This window comes from Maylandia zebra, linkage group LG14, assembly GCF_041146795.1.
Source record: "Maylandia zebra isolate NMK-2024a linkage group LG14, Mzebra_GT3a, whole genome shotgun sequence".
NCBI lineage: Eukaryota > Metazoa > Chordata > Actinopteri > Cichliformes > Cichlidae > Maylandia > Maylandia zebra.
The window spans coordinates 35,906,106-35,922,462 of record NC_135180.1 but is presented as its reverse complement, the minus strand read 5'-3'; the positions used below and the strand labels follow the sequence as shown (position 1 = coordinate 35,922,462).

Below are 16,357 nucleotides of genomic sequence, written 5' to 3'. Positions count from 1 at the left end.
GAGCTCATCAGCATTTTGACCTTAATATGCAGCCAACACACTTTAACACGTGTCTGATGTTGAGTGAAACACATCAGGGAAAAATGGAAGACGAGAGAAGCTGCACATGGTTATCATCATTTATTTATTTGCCTGTCCCATTTGGATCTTTAGCCATCAGAATTGTTGTTTGAAGGCCGAGAAAGATGCCATGTTGGTCCATTTGATTGACCTTTATTATAATTGTGTATTTATTTTATTTTATTATCAGTTGTTACAGACGGGTGTAGAATAAGGAGGGGATGTTTTTCTCATTATCATTTAATATTTTAATATGTCATTATTAGTTCATTAGAAGTATATAACCAGCTTTGCATTAAGCATAAATTGAAGTTTTTGATCTTATATTATTCTTTGCATTACAGTGATGGTGATAACTTTAATTTGATCTTTCTTACAGGTATCAGAATAATAACATGATTTTCCATTGCAGATGTAACCATGATCATTCCACACACATTGCAGTTTGTTGCTCATTTTAGAGTTGTGCTCAAGGTAATTAAAGGTTAAAAGCTACAGCCAGCGCGAGTCTGGCTGATCTATGGAGGGCAAAGGCTTTGAGCTTGGAAGGCCGCACGCGCTTACACAGCACTTATAAGATGTCATTCTTGGTGATTTTGTGCTTAGTCATGTTTTAATATGTTTTAAGTAGAAGTAGCTGATCCAGCAATATTCATTTAATATTATATACTTGATTTAGAGCAATACACACTAATGGTCTTAATAAATGAAAGAGTCCTTGTAGCTGCCATGTTGTGTCTCAGCAGGGTACAGACGGTTCCAGGAGAAGGGGGGCAGTTAGCGTCTGCCCTCGGGAAGGAGACAATGTTATTCTTTGTGTTAAATAAAATTGTCAACATTGATTGTATTACACCTGTCACTACGCATGAGGGGGCGTTCTAATACCCTGATTTCATAAAACTATGGAAATGTGTTTTTTGAGATGAGATCTGAGACTGTCTGCATACAGTGTCCATCTCCCACGTGTGTGATCATTAAATCATCGTTTGACTCAACCCGACCGGACCAGTGTTGTTATTGTGGGTTTTTCCTCTGGTGTCCATCTCCAATATTTTTGAACCATAACACGGGACAGACATGACTGGGGGAAAGGACAGGGAGAAGGAAAGAATGAAAGAAAGAGGGAGAGAAAGAAAAACAGAGGGGAGAAGAGATGATGAGAAAGGGGGGAAGGAACAAAAAGAAAAACAAACAAAACACCTGGATCACCTGTATGGAGAAAAAAAACAGAAGAGAAATCAAACAAAGAGCAACATAATAAATACATGTTATCATCATTTATTATTATTTTTATTTTTTGATTTTTGGTGGTAGAGTTTAAATTTTTTTTAAAAATATTTTATTTTAATTAAAATATTTTAATGAAAAACTATGAATTTTTAAGCATTATTTTTTAAAATCTTTTTTAATCATTAACTCTGTTTCCCTGGGTCTTTTCCCATGTGTTTTGAATAACTCTTCTTTTTTTGGCAGCGGTACTGGTTTTATTTTGTTGTATTTATCCTCGACACCTTAAAGGCCGGTCCTTGAGAATATTGTCGGTCATAAACCGGTCCGTGGCACAAAAAAGGTTGGGGACGCTGGTTTACAGGACTGACGGGACTCCAGGAAACACAAACAAAGTCAGTGTTTAAGTGGAGACTCATCAACAGACCCGGGCTATCTTTCCATCATCTGGATTCACGTACCCTAACGTTTGTTATCAGGATAAACTGTCACACAGAGTTTGTTATCAGTTCTCTAACACAGGGTCTTCCCTGCACGCTTACATGAAAGGGGCGGAGTTTGGCAGGATTGAGAAAAAGATGCCTGCCAGCAGATTCGGATACAACACAACCCACAATGCACTGTTAGCACAATTTGAGTCTACAGCAGCGATAATGTGCAGAATCTGCAGTGGCGGTACGCTGGACCTGACGTCCCTAAAGGGACCCCACATGACTCCACTCACTCACCTCTGGCAAGCAGAGTGTGTGATTCAGTTGAAACAGCCCTCATGTCAGCTCTGCTGGGCACACTGGGCTGTCAGGTGTCCCTGTCCCTTTTTGCCTGGGCTCCAACAGACTTGAGAATCACCCCTGCAGGTTACATAGGAAATATATTAAACCTTTTCTGCTTCAGCAGAGGATCTTTGTCTCGCTGTTTATCACTACTACTGTAACTCGTGTTTTCTGAGAGGTTGCCATCAGTCTGTGAGCTGTACATCTGGACTGCACAGCAGTGGAAAGATCTCGTCCACTGTCACTGAAGTGGTTCTGTGTTATCTTAACTGAAATACCTCTTCTGTTTCAAAATACATTTCTAATAAAATCATTTTTAACATTCATGAATGCAGATTATGACTGTAAAAGGAGAAACAACATTAGTGTTCCCATGTTCTAGTTATGGTGCGACTGGATGGCCTTTGAACCCTGGGGCACATACTACGAAGTGATTTCAGCATGCCCAAGTTTTCTTTCCATCATCTGGATTCACTTACACTGATCAGGATAACCGCTGGTTAGCAAAGTTAATCCAGGGTTTCTCATGCACCTTCACAAGGAAAGGGAGGTGTTGGCAGCATCTGACCAATCACAAAAAGGGAAATTCACAGATCATATGACTTGTCTTGATGCGTAAAATGTTTTTATGCTTGATTCAATTTAGCTGTTTAGTGTCTTTTACTCTGCTGGTGCCGGTTAGGTTCCAGATTAGACATCAGCAGGTATGAAATCACGACGTACTGACCAATCACTTCTCCAGAAAATAGTGTCACTATTCCTGGAAGATCCCTTTGACTTCTGTTGGGGGAAGAGAGGGTCTAAAGTTTCATTTTTGTCTAATGTCTTTGTGTTTCACTAATGAGCATCAGTAAGAAAAAAACGTGTTCTTAGATGCAACTTTTCTCCTTTGATGTTTTTTTGTTGTCAGCAAACAACCACACGATCTGCGTTAATGTCATGGTCCTGGGCCATGTTGGCCCAGTGTTCTTAGTTTTCTTGTATGTTTGTATTTTGTTCCCTGTTTAGGCTCTGTTTCCTGAGTTGCCCTGTTGTGTTGTTCCCTGAGTGCTTTTCCTTTGTGACTCTCACCCCCTGTGCTCCCCTCTGTGTATTTATGAGCCCTCGTCTCCCTTTGTGGTTGTTCCATGTTTCCCCAGTCCGTTATGTCTGTGTTTTCCCCGTGCTCTCTCTCCTCCTGTCTGAACCTCTGTACTTCCTGTTTTACTTTGCCCGTCTCCCGCCAGTGTGGTGTTCACTCCTGCCGTGTCTTGTTATGATTATCAGTGTCACCTGTGTTCCCCGTGTGCTCCCACTTCCCTCGTTAACCCTCTGTGTATTTATGTCTGCGTCTTCCTCGGTTCTGTGTCGCGTTCTCCCTCATTGCTGTGTGGATTCCCTGTGTCTCCCTACGAGTGTTAGTTTATTGATTCCCAGTTTAGTTGAGTTCTGTATTTCCTATGTTCTGCCTGTCAGCAATAAAGCTGCTTTTGAGTTCATCCCCGTGTTTGTGAATCTTGCGATTGGGTCCTCCTCCCGCCTGCCACACAGCCGAATCATGACAGTTAATTCACTAACGGAGATTTGCCGCGTGGCGTTAACATCATTTTAATGAGATTAACACTGACAGCACTAGTTTTAATATTTAATATATTTAAGGATTTAATTTTGAAATCTTTTTTTCATTTATGTATTTATTTTATTGTTATTTCACTTTCTTTGTCTGTTTATGTTTTTTTTTACTTTTATCTCAGTTTTTGTGATGGAAAGCACTTTATTCAACCATGTTGGTTTTAACGTACTCTATAAATAAAGTTGGATTGGATTGGACTAATATGATGAAAGCAAGCCCAAGCCTGAAATCGACTCCTGATCTTTGATCCGTCCTCACCTGGTCGTGAACGTGATGGTCAGCCAGGTATCCAGTTTACCTTTGAGTGTCAGATTTAGGCAGATTTGATTGCTTCCGTTTCATGATGACAGATTTAAGTGAACTCCTCTGTCTCCATTCCCAGACTGCTACTTTTGAATAAACTTTCCTTTAACTTGCTCCGAGTGCTCTTTTGTCTGCATGGTGTAACTGCAGCCTGGCACGCTGAATAACCAGTGAGTGGACCTTCCAGAAATATGTGATTTTGGCTGTTGAAGTAGGTCAGTCACCTTTGAAGGGCTGAATAATTATGGAGTCATCAGTTGACGTTCGTTTGTGGAAGTCTGTTTTCATTCTGATAATAAAGAGGATTTATTTATTTCATTGACCAATAATAAAAAGACTTATTATATTTTTAACATTATATGATTACATTCACAGTGATGCTTTGAGGAAGACTGCACTGTTTGTCCCAGAATAATCAAACTGCCATGAAATACATTCACTAATTTACTATTTGGAACTAACACACTATTAGTACATCTCAGAGATACCTTCTTTCTCAAGAAGTCATATGAAGAGTAACAGATTACATCTCTCACTGTGTCCGACCAAACAACTGCTGTGGAAAGTCAGTTATTAGCAGTTTTTTTTAGCTACACCCGTAAACGAACGTTTGACTGAATGCTGATAAGTGAATACTGAGAAGTTATGAGGAAATGTTTTCAAATTTTCCTGCAGAGAATCTGATTAAAATGTTTTTTGCACTCAGCCAGCAAGAATCAGTTTGATCAGTGACCTTTTTTCAGCCAGAAACCTTTAAGGTCACACATCTGCTGTAATATTATAATTTGCTGTGCTTTTTTTAAATACACCTTTATGGAGAAGAAAAACATCTGGATGCCTGGTGCTTTTCTTTCCAAGTTCTTTACAGTGGCTTGCAAAAGTGTTCGGCCCCTTAAACTTTTCCACATTTTGTCACATTACAGCCGCAAACATGAATCAATTTTATTGGAATTCCACGTGAAAGACCAACACAAAGTGGTGAACATGTGAGAAGTGGAACAAAAATCATACGATTCCAAACATTTTTTACAAATAAATAACTGTAAAGTGCGGTGTAAGTAATATTAGATTAGTATATTATTAGATAATTAATAATTAATATTACTAATAATTATTATTAGTAATATTAGAGTAAGTAATATTATAGAGTAATAACCCGCAGTTCAAAAAAAGGGTCAATATTCGTACTTGTAACTTGCAGAGATTCACACGTTTTTTTTTTGGCTAAGTCCACATACAAATCTTTTTTACACACACACACAAATTCTTTTTACACATACAAAAGTACAAGTACAAAATATTTATAACCACATTTTGAGCCCACAAAGCTGTACGTAAGCTCCACTGCAGTGGCTCGTGCACCGCTGCGTTCACGGCGTTTGCTGTAAATTATACAGCATTGACATATGTATGTAAAATGTTTAATGAAGTTAGTGAAACAGTGTTTGTAAGGACTATAAGGTCCATAATTACTGAGGCAGTTGGGCTGTTTTGCAATCTTGGCTCAGTACACACACACACACACTAGAGCAGGGCGATATGGCCAAAAATATTTATCACGATATATATTTGAAAATTTGCGATAACGATATAACTGACGATATAATTGATGCGAGACAAAATACAACTCCACAACATTACTAGCGCAAAAAGACAACCTTCCATTTATTTTCACTTAAACAAGAAGCTGGTTTTTATGTACATTAAAGCTTTATAAAAATGTAACAGTGCAAATGCAAATTCCTTGCTGAAAGTTTAACCAAAAGGCATTTCCAGTAGAAATGGGCTGACATATCCTGAGCATAACCATGTATAATATCCACTGAAGTTAAAAAGAGGTGCTTTGCAACATTAAACTGCAGTGTGCAGTACGTATTTTTCGGACCATAAGGTGCACGGGATTATAAGGCACATTAAGCGAAACAAAGCAGTCAGATAAATCAAACTTTATTAAACTCATTCTTCTTGCTTCCTCCAATTCTGTACCATTGATTCATTAATGTTGAATTCTCTGGCAGCTGCTCTATTCCCATGTTGTTGCAGTATACTAATGACTAACCTCGTATTGTGGACGGATTATCTCAGTTGTTCTCCTGACTGAAGATTGGTCCTTTTACAGCATCCTGCCATGCGATTGCATTTGTCTCTAACCATGAGGAACCTTAACGTTAACTTTTATAAGTGGAAAAGTGTTAGTGTTCGTCCTCCAGCTTCACTGTTTATGTTATGCTAACATAGCTGTGTCGCTAGCGATCACGTAGCACATCATTATATACCAGCTAGCCCAACTTCAGTAACCCTACAAACGTCACTGCTGTTTAGTTTTCTGTCTTCATTTATGTTGGAAGTGATAGCAGAGCTGTACGTTTGATTTTTTTCAGAAATCTCTCAGTCAGAACATGCTATATCATGCTTAGGTAACTAGCGAAACTAGCGAGCTAACTTCCGCTAGCTTCCTGCTAGCTTCTAACTCCGTTAAATGTAATACATTTTGTTTTCATGGATGCCTGGAAGTTAAACTTCATAGTTACACCTGGTAAAGCAGCAATGCTGATCGTTTTATTAAAGATGAAAGAATTTAGACAGTTTTTAACTCTTAGTGATGCTGCAGTGTTCGTTTGACCTGAAGTATACGGAGTTTAGGACCCAGATTACTCCCAGATTTAAGGGCATCTTAGTCCGACAAATACGACAATAACGATGGCCGCTTGCATGTTCTGCAAAAAAATGTGCTTTGTCGTGTATCTGACGGACAAACACCAAACCAGTTCCACATCACGGAAGTTGCACCATTTTTACAAACCAATTCTGGTTCATCTGTTTCACTCAACAATCGGCCATGTGCGTATGAAAACAAAGGCACTGCGCATGCGCGTTTTACTCATATTCTATCGCGATATTTCATTTTCCTATCGTTGCCTAACATTATACCGGTATTACCGTGAACGGTATAATATGGCCCAGCCCTAACACACACACACACACACACATACACACACACACACACTCCATTTTTATCTGTATCTAACATTTCCGAGCAGCATGTCTTCATTATCTGTGTGTCTGCACTCTGCAAACACTCTGATTTCTGTGGTTTCAGATCCATTTCTCTCTCAAGGGAAATAAAGGGATTACACGGCCGTCTTTTCCTGTTTCATATGTTAGGCTATGGCTGTTTCCCAATTCAGGGTCTGCAGCCTTAAAGGCCGCATTTTAAGGCCGATTACGTCACAGCGACGCGACGAAGGCTGTCCCACTTCGAAGGCTGCTCGAAATCCGGCCCTCAAATGCGTCCTTCATTTCCCTGAATTTTAAGGATGTGGCGGTGTAGACTTTGTGGCCCAATATATCCCAGAATGCATAGCGCGGCAGTGGGTGTGGATAATTTTGGCGGAAAAAAACGGGGGATGAGGGGCGCCCGAAGAGTAAAGGCTTTGTGAACTAGGGGGGTTAAGAAAGATATAGATTCACTAAAAATGTTGCTTTTAGTTATTATAATGTTAAATTATTATATTTTAATTTATTTACGTTATTTTACTTTATTCAGAATTAACCTAGCGGTTAACTTTCTTTTCTAGATTTTGGAGGGTTAAAATTAAGCATACCAGTGATTAAACAGCTCATGTACTCTTTATTAAGCAGCACCTTAATAAAAGAAAGTGCTGATATTGAAAGAACAGAACTACAAAACAAAGTGGTCATGTCTCCATGTTACACTCTCACATAGCATTAAAACACATTTTCAAACACATTTATTTAAAGTTGAAAAATATACACAGGAATGTGTAACAAGATTTGGTAGAACGTAACAGTGCTTCTGAGCGAACTTGCATAACTTTGATGATTTTATTGCAATGAACCTACTCCTCACCTTCCTCATCTCCCTCCCCATCAACAGAGTCAACTCCAACCTCTTCATAATCCTTCTCTAGAGCTGCCATGTCCTCTCTAGCCTCAGAAAACTCACCCTCCTCCATTCCCTCACCCACATACCAGTGAACAAATGCACGCTTGGCGTACATCAAGTCAAACTTGTGGTCAAGTCATGCCCAGGCCTCAGCAATAGCGGTGGTGTTGCTCAGCATACACACAGCCCTCTGGACCTTGGCCAGGTCTCCACCAGGAACCACAGTGGGTGGCTGGTAGTTGATGCCAACCTTGAAACCGGTGGGGCACCAGTCCACGAACTGGATGTTGCGCTTGGTTTTGATGGTAGCAATGGCAGCGTTGACATCTTTGGGCACCACTTCGCCACGGTACAAAAGGCAGCAGGCTATGTACTTGCCGTGGCGAGGGTCACATTTCACCATCTGATTGGCTGGCTCGAAGCAAGAGTTTGTGATTTCTGATACAGTTAACTGCTCGTGATAAGTTTTCTCTGCAGAAATGACGGGGGCGTAGGTGGCCAGGGGGAAATGGATACGAGGGTAGGGCACCAAGTTGGTCTGGAACTCTGTCAGATCAACATTGAGGGCGCCATCAAAGCAAAGCAGTGATGGAGGACACAATCTGGCTGATCAACCTGTTCAGGTTGGTGTAGGTAGGACGCGCGATATCGAGGTTCCTACGGCAGATGTCATCTCGTTATCTACCATGAAGGCACAGTCAGAGTGCTCTAGGGTGGAGTGGGTGGTCAGGATGGAGTTGTATGGCTCAACCACAGCGGTGGACACTTGGGGAGCTGGGTAGATGGAAAACTCCACCTCCTGTGCAAATCTCCCATCCAGACGTTTAGGAGACACAGAGTGAAAGTGGACAGTACATCTTTGGTTTCTTAACATGAAACTCTTTGCTGTAACCAGGGGGAGCACCAAAGTGACCCCCCTTAGACTTGTTAGTTTTAATCTTGTTTTCCACTGAGGTTCACTGGTTTTCTAATATAATGTAAGTCTATGAGCTGCAGCCAACCCACCAACCTGATGACGTCACGTTCTGTTGTAAAAACGTCAAGGACTTCTTTCTTAAATCTAACTTCACAGACAATGTTACATCTATGCAAGTTTGTGAGAGCAGGGCTTCATGGTGCAAATTAATGGCCTGTATTTATATAGCGCTTTACTAGTCCCTAAGGACCCCAAAGCGCTTTACATATCCAGTCATCCACCCATTCACACACTGGTGATGGCATTGTAGCCACAGCCACCCTGGGGCGCACAGCCAGTAATCCTCCCCCTTTACTAAATTATAAGTTTGGTGTATTTTGCTTTACTAAGTATTACTTCTTAGGGCTAAATGCCCGCAATGTGCTGATGAAGGGATGCAGGGATCAAGAGTATGGAGGGTCAGGAGTGACAAAATTAATTAATTAATACACCATTAATAATTAATTAAATGTGGCAATAATTAATAGATACCCATTAATTTCATTTATGTATTCAATTTTTAATTCCATCCATCCATTCGCTTCCGCTTATCCTTTTCAGGGTCGCGGGGGGCAGGGTCGCGGGGGTGGGGGGGGGGGGGGGGGGGGGGTGGGCAGCTGGGATAGGCTGGAGCCTATCCCAGCTGTCATAGGGCGAGAGGCGGGGTACACCCTGGACAGGTCGCCAGTCTGTCGCAGGGCCAACACACAGGGACAGACAACCATTCACACTCACATTCACACCTAGTGGCAATTTGGATTATCCAATTAACCTATTCCCACAAGCTCAATTTTTAATTAATTATACAAAACATTTAATTCATTATTTAATTATGTTTTTTTTTTTTGTTCATTTTGGCACTCCTGACCCTGCAGCTGTGTTCTTGATTTATTTTTATCCATCAGCTTCACCCATCAAACTCAGAGGGCGGGGTTAACGCTGTTTGAGTCAAAACCATTGCTTCAGGCTGGTGGCCATTCCTTCAGCGGGTGTGATAAGTTTGTAGCATAAACCTATTCACTGGAACGTTAAGGACAATTCAACTACACAGAAAGAAGCATTAAACACCAAGTAGGCAAAGTTCTTCACGTTACTCATGCATGAGGGAGAGAACCACGACAAGCGCCGTTCCTTCGCTTGACCCCAGTCGCTCTCGTCCACTCCCCCGTAACACTGCTCTTTTATTGAGGTTACATGAATATACATAGGTTCATTAACATATGACGTCTACATACACACAAAGAGTACCTTGCCTGTGTGTGTGTGTGTGTGTGTGTGTGTGTGTGTGTGTGTGTGTGTTGTCAGAGTGTGACCCCATAAACGACTTCCCTAACCCTGCTGGTTTGGAAGTCCAACAGTTCATCTAAACAAAAGGCACTTAGCCTAAAACAGATATAGACACGTTTATCCGACCATAAAACAATAAGAGAAGGTACGACCTCTCCCATGCTCCCAGAGTGTGGGTGTGAAAGCCAGAGCACTCTGGAATGCACACAAAGCCTTTGCAGACTATTAAGGATCACACATCCTATCACTACACAATCGATTATACACCTCTAAGCATATATGGTTAAATATTTCTAAGCATAAATGACAATAAATAATACAAATTTAACAGGGCGTTTCTCAGCAACAATTATGAACATGTAGAAAATAATAATAATGGATACTTTATTGATCCCCATGGGGAACTTACTTGTTTTTCTCTGCATTTGACCCATTCACTCAGTGAAGCAGTGGGCAGCCCACTAAGCAGGCGCCCGGGGAGCAGTGTGTAGGGACGGTACCTTGCTCAGGGGTACCTCAGGGTAATCGTTAAGTGGATTCGAACCGCCGACCTTCCGATCATGGGGTGACCACTTTACCTACTGAGCTATCCCTGCCCCCTAACTGAACTGTGCTTTGAAGTACTCTGTTTGTGTGTCACCAAATATACTTTTAATATTTTTTTAGCCGAGGATGTAGCGTTTTTTAAGATAGAGCCTCTTTGCAGAAGTGCTGATTTTGTGGATTTCCTGGATGTCTGCCCAGCCCAGCTCTCATGACCCCAGCTGACGGTACACCGGCTTCATTTCCTAGGGTTATATCTACTTGTTTCAGTCGCCATTTCTGAATTATAATGAATATTAAAAAGGAGGAGAGAGCAAATAAATCAGATTAACACCTGATCTTTGTGCTTTCTGTTCAATAATCAGCGTGACCTGTGTATACACATGTAAACTTTATTAAAAGAGATAATATTGGTGTTTCTGTCATGTAGCAACTCTTAGGTTTAACTTCATCAGACTTGTTCGACACTGTGAAACCCATCAGTATTAGTTTTCTTCTAACATCCAGAAGTCTGCACGATGTGTTTTGTCTTTCATAGTTTCTAAGAAGCCTTTGAGAGTTAAAAGGAACATGAACATCATTTTAAAAAAAGAGAGAGAAAAAGAAAACACCCCACACAAATCAGATGTTACTCTGATTTTATTTTTATTTTAGTAAACTCAGAAAATTCTACAGTTGAATAAATATTAAACAGTGGATATTTCTGGACAGACTGGAGTCTTCATGATCAGCATGCTGGTTCAGATGCTGCTCCTCTCGGTGGAAAATGTGCTTTCTCGTTCCTCCTCTGTCAAGAGATTTATTCTAAGAGACACTTCTTCAGCTGAGAGTCAGAGAGTGGAGACACACACGCTGCAGTTTTTACTTGCAAGGGCGATCACAGAACGCTCACACCAGAGTGGGGGCCCTGCGATGTGCGCTCTGCCACTGCCCTGGTTTTTATTTATATACAAAAGTAATACAATAGTGAATAGACAGAGGAATGTTGGTGCGTATGTATGTGCGTATGTTAGGTGTATTTTGTGTGTGTGTGTGTGATTCTGAAGGACGCGGCCCCTCTTCTTGTGAGGGAGCGCTGATAAAAGTGTCCAGCTCTCCTCTTCCTGGTAGGAGATAAACTGCTTGTTCAGCTATTATCGCTGTGGGAAAGAATTTATAAAACAGAAACAAATCTTATAGTGGACAACAGTCTAAGTCATACAAAGGTCATCATGCAGTGTTCTATCACATGTAAACTTATATCATTAAAAGCTTATACTGACTACTAAGTACAATTTTCCATTGACATCCTCATATAAAAAAGATTTTTAATGTTAGTTTTAATTCAAAATTCACGATTAAAAAGAAAAAAACGTAACACATACGAACACCAGATAAAGAAAACCGAATGTTTCAGTCTAACATGTGTGCCAGTGAGACAATAAACTTCAGTAAAACTACGCAGTCATGAAACTTAACTTTAATCTGTGCCAAACCGATTTGCTCAGCTGTAAATAAAACAGCGAAGTAAGCACAACCTGACAGACAGAACCTGAGTGAATTGAGTCCAATGTTTAACCACTGAGAGCTAAAACTCAGTGGTTTTAAAGCTGTGTGCCAGTGATTGGATAATCAGCCACTGATAAAGTGCTCTGTAGTTTTCTAACTGCCTTTTAAATCCTGTTTGTCATCTTTAACCCAGGTCAGTCACTTTATGTTAATCTTCCCAGTTATTGTCAAAATCAGCTAAGCTAGAACACCGGGGCTGTGAGCTCAGTACACTCTGTCAGCTGACTGTTAGCAGAGCTAGCGACATCACCGAAAACATCGCCTGTGCTGAATTTTCACAACCTGAACAAACGTGAAGATTACATTACTACATTTGTGGCTAAAAAATTATTAAAAATGTAGTTGGTGACAGAAAAACGCGGTATTTTAAAACTTTACTTACATTTTAGGGCGCCAGCACGATTGCTCCAATGACTGTAGAAAACATTGTGTTTTGAAATGCATTCTGGGATACCTGGCTGCCCCAAGTCCACACACCAGTTCATAGCAATTGATTGTTTAGGCCCTGTCTTCACTTACTTTGCAGGGTAACCAATCAGATGTTAGACAAGCTGCAGTGGCAGCATTAACCCCGCCCCCTGAGCTTGATGGATAAGGCTGACAGATAAAATGAATTCATGAACACAGATGTATGACAAATTCATCATTAAATAATTAATCAAACGTGTCAATAATTAATTAAAAATTGAAATAAATAATTTAGTAAATGTTGTAAATGAAACGAATTGGCATTTAATTAATTATTTAATGGTGTATTTAATTAATTCATTTTGTCACTCCTCACCCTCCACAGCAGAGAGGCCTGCTGCTGCATTTTGTCTTTTAGGTACGTGTAAATGTTAGAGATTTTGTGTTATGTTTATAATGAGTTCGTCACCTAAGGCGGCACGTTAAATAGTGTTTTCAGCTATCCTGGGAAAAGTTACTTTTTTATGAATATGTGTTTTGTAATTGACCCATCTTAGTGAAGATTTAAATATTTTGAGTAATTATCAGTAGTTTATTTTTACTATACTTTGCTTCATACTTTCAGTTTTACCCCACTATTACGTATGATTTTGAAGTGGCTGTTGAGGGAAACTGTTTGTCATTTTTATGTTTTTCATTTATTGTGGGCCAGAGTTGCATGGACTCCACACTGGGATGAACAGATCGTTCAGCATCGCCTCAGTCAAAACACGCGATGGGTGCTTTGACTTACGAAAATTTTCGACTTACGAAAGACCCTCGGGAATGAATTAATTTCCTAAGTCGGGGGTTCCACTATAGTTTTTAATGTTATTTTTGCACAAACTGGCTGGAAAATCCTCAGTACTATAAATTTAGGTCTTTGACATTTAATGAGAAAAGGGATTTCATTCAAACACTTGATTGTTTTTAGGAAACAGCAACTAATACACAAAGCCTGTGAATGCTCCGCCAGGGCTGGGTATCGTCACTGATTTCTAGAATCGATTCGATTCTAATTCACAAGGTCCTGATTCGATTCGATCCACGATTTGATTTGGATTGGGGAAATTGTGCCTCAGACAGTCAGAAATTATTATAATTCTGATCATTTATCAGTACATATCCATATTTTTACATCTATAAAAAGAAAGCTGACACTTGTGACACTTCATCAGAGGTGTAAGCATCACAGCAGATGCCTTTGCGTCAAAGTAACTGAACATAAAACACAGACAAAGATGAAGGAGATTTTCCTGGCCTGGCTTTTTAAAGCAGATAACCTAAAAACTATTCTGCAGTAGAAGAAGACAGTTAAATAAAAATTTAAAAAAAACAGCGGCCAACAGTGCTGTACACAAAGGTAGACTGGTGTGGAATAAGCAAGCGAATAATGCAGAAAAGAGAGATGTTTAGATGGGAAACTGTTCTTGAAGTACACTGAGAGAGAGAGAGCTCAGCAGGAAGTGGGATTTTATTGTGGTGGTTCAGTAAAAGGACTAGATGTTACAATCCCTGATAATGCACTGCTTCGAATAGAGAAAGTCTTGAGGGATGGCTGTTATGAGGAAAGGCAGCCCATAAACTTTACCAGCAGGACACATCGTTGTATGCCTGAACTTAACAGGGTTTTTTGGTCTTTTACCCAGGCTAATCTGCCATTTTTTAACCTTCCTTGGTTATGTGTAGGGATTAGAGATCTGATCTAGATTATCATATTCAATTTTGGGACACATCGTCAGTAGTGGACCTTGGAATCATCAGGTGTTTCGGCCTTTATCACTAGACACCCTCATCCAAGGAGGCTCTGCCAGGGTTGATCAGGCCCTGGAGTGTGTCACTGGTTTATGTTAAATTGTTTTTTCTCTTCTTTCTTCTGTTTAGTTTTCTACAATTTATTTTCTTCTATCAATTCCCTGCTACTGACAAGTAATACTTACCTCTTTAACATTTATGGAGGCTCACTTCTTTAAAGGGATAGAAAAGGTGATGGAGAGAAGTAAAACAAAAGAGACAAGATAGGAGAGAGCAGAGAGGAGAGCCGGAAGGGGGGCGCCCAATCTGGCTTCCCATACCTCTCCGCCAGATCAGGCTGTACGCTCTACCTCCCCACTGCCTCCCAGGAAAGAGAAGAAGAGCCCTCTACTTAGGCATGCCCTCCACGGGATGATCCATCCTGGGCATGTGTGCCGCGGTTAGCTGACTGCCTTAGCTGCCAAAGTGATGTCAGCCCTTTTTAACCATAGCCAGTGACTGGTCCTCTCAGCAGTGTTAGCTAATTCTCTTATAGCCTGCCATTGCACTGTCCTCTGATCCCAATCTCTCTAAGCAGTTTTGCTGTTGTACTGGCAACAAAGCCCCTGCACCCCACTTCCACTTGGCGCACCTTGATCTTCCAGCCTCTGTCCTCTGCCTCAGCTGCCAAGTTGGCATACCGCAGCTTCTTACGCTCAATTGCTTCCTCCCATGGTACCGTCAGCTCAATGACGTACGCAAGTTTTCGGGAGTTGGACCAAAGGATGAGGTCTGGTCTCAGAGTAGTTGTTACGATGTTTGAGGGAAACATTAGCCTCTGATCCAAGTCCACTTGCATCTACCAATCCCTGGCAACCTTCAGCGGGCCCAGGTCCGGGGTTGAGGGGCTTGTCCTCGGCTTGTCTCCCTCCCGGACAAATGTTGATGAAGGCCGACGATCCTCTTGGTTTGTGAAAGGTTGAGTGTTGATGGATTTTCTCTTGCACTCAACTTTCTTGGCTAGACACCTGAGGACCTGGTTGTGTCTCCATGTGTCTCTGCCCTGAGTAAGGCTAGTCCTACAACCAACCAAGATGTGCTTGAGTATTGCTGGGACTGTACACAGGGGGCAGGATGGGTCCTTTCCAAACCACAGCTGCAGATTTATTGGGGAAGGTAGCACATCGTATGTCGCTCAGATGATGAAACTTAGTCTATTAGACTCCATTCCTCAGATTTCACTCCAGGAGAGTTCCTCTTTTCAACAGTCTCCCAATTCATCCAGTGACCCTGCTTGGCCAGCGCTACAGCTTACTGTTTCCTCCTGTTGACGCACCTCCTCCACCACCATTTTCCGACGTTCGGTTATGGATGCCTGTTGCCACAGAGGTGTTACTGTTCCAAGACCAAATCCTCCTCTGCCCTGTTGGATGTGACCCACCACGTCACGATGGCGAAGAGCAGATTTGGCCTGTAGCACAGATGTGGCTGGAGTCCACTTCCTCCCCTTTCTTCTCACTATGGGGTCCCGGGAGTCCATGAGTGACATCTCAAGCCTCACTTTTGCACATTTAAACTCCTCTACCAGACTAGCAATGGGCAATGACAGTATCCCGTCGCTGTAGAGTCTAGCGCTGGGAATTTTGGAAGGCCGAGCCACTTCTTAACGTAGGGAATTCATGACGGTGTTTATGTGACGCGAATTGTGAAATGTAGTTGGGATCTTCTTTTGCTGCTGGTTCAGTTAATTTTGGTTGGAGAGTGATAAGACCTGCAGCTTCAGAATCTAGCGCAAAAAAAGACGTAAACACAAAGTGTAGACCCGTCATCAGAATCTGTGAGCTGTCAGCTTTCCAACGGCATGTCCATGGTTGGGTGAGAAAGCCGACATCTGTTTCATCACTTCTTTCTCCCAACAGTTGCCATAAGAAGTCTGTGTTAGCTGCTTGTGTTTTGTCCTG

The 16,357-nt window shown here is 41.3% G+C and overlaps 1 pseudogene; it reads right to left on the bottom strand.

Annotated features, from left to right (window-relative positions):
* Window positions 1-7,586: 7,586 nt before the first annotated feature.
* Window positions 7,587-15,255, bottom strand: LOC112435965 (tubulin alpha chain-like; annotated as a pseudogene).
* Between the last annotated feature and the right edge of the window lie 1,102 nt (window positions 15,256-16,357).